The following is a 954-nucleotide window of genomic DNA, read 5'->3' as shown; positions in this document are numbered from 1 at the left end:
GAGCTGGCTTTGGGAGAGGATTCCTCTGGGAAATTTCCTTGCCTTTCTCCTAAGAAGAGACCTTACAGGAGCAGCTGGTGGGAGCACAAGGCAGGGGAGGACAGGGCACAGCCTCTGAGCAATCAGCCCTTCTGGGGCAGAGACTCTGGAAGTTTGGTGGCTGCAGAGAGAAAATTCCCGGCTGGCACGAGGGGAGCGCTCTGGGAACGGAGCACCTGCCCTGCCAGCTGCCTGCTGAGGTTCATTAGGCAAGACCCAGCTGTCTGTGGAAGGAAGGAAGGAAGGAAGGAAGGAAGGAAGGAAGGAAGGAAGGAAGGAAGGAAGGAAGGAAGGAAGGAAGGAAGGAAGGAAGGAAGGAAGGAAGGAAGGAAGGAAGGAAGGAATTCGGAAGGAAGGAAGGGAGGGAGGGAGGGGGGGTCCTGGGCTGTCCCTGAGGGCTGCATCCGTGTGGGAAGGATGCTGAACTCGTGCTGCCACAGTGGGGCTCAGGGGCTGTGCTGTGCCATCCCAGGGTTTGGGAAAGGCTGTTCCCTGAGGGTGGCAGGGAGAGAACTGGGGCTGCTCCCCATCAGCTCTGCAGGAAAGAGAGAGGTGCAACTGTGGGGTTTTGGGGAGGTCAGGGAGAGGTCCCTGCCTGGGAGTCTCCCAGCAGATCAGGGCTCCAGGAAGAGGAGCTGCTCCTGCCGATCCCAACACAGGCACAGATGGAGTGAAACAGCTCCTGTGGGGTCATTCCTGGGCAGGTGCAAAGGCCTGGGGAGCTGCAAAGGCAGAAATGAAGGTGCAACTGATACTTGAGAAACCACTGGGATTTCTCAGCAGCTGAGTGAGGGTGTTCTGAAACAATTCTGGATTCTGATTTACACACCCACATCTTTCTTTGGCCATAAGAGGACTTGTGTGGACTCACCCATGTGGGCTGCCCTTGCCCCAGCCCCCAAAACCCCTCCCACT

This window comes from Aphelocoma coerulescens, chromosome 18 (genome assembly GCF_041296385.1).
Source record: "Aphelocoma coerulescens isolate FSJ_1873_10779 chromosome 18, UR_Acoe_1.0, whole genome shotgun sequence".
Lineage (NCBI taxonomy): Eukaryota > Metazoa > Chordata > Aves > Passeriformes > Corvidae > Aphelocoma > Aphelocoma coerulescens.
The sequence above is the reverse complement of the archived record's forward strand: the minus strand, read 5'-3'. Positions refer to the sequence as shown.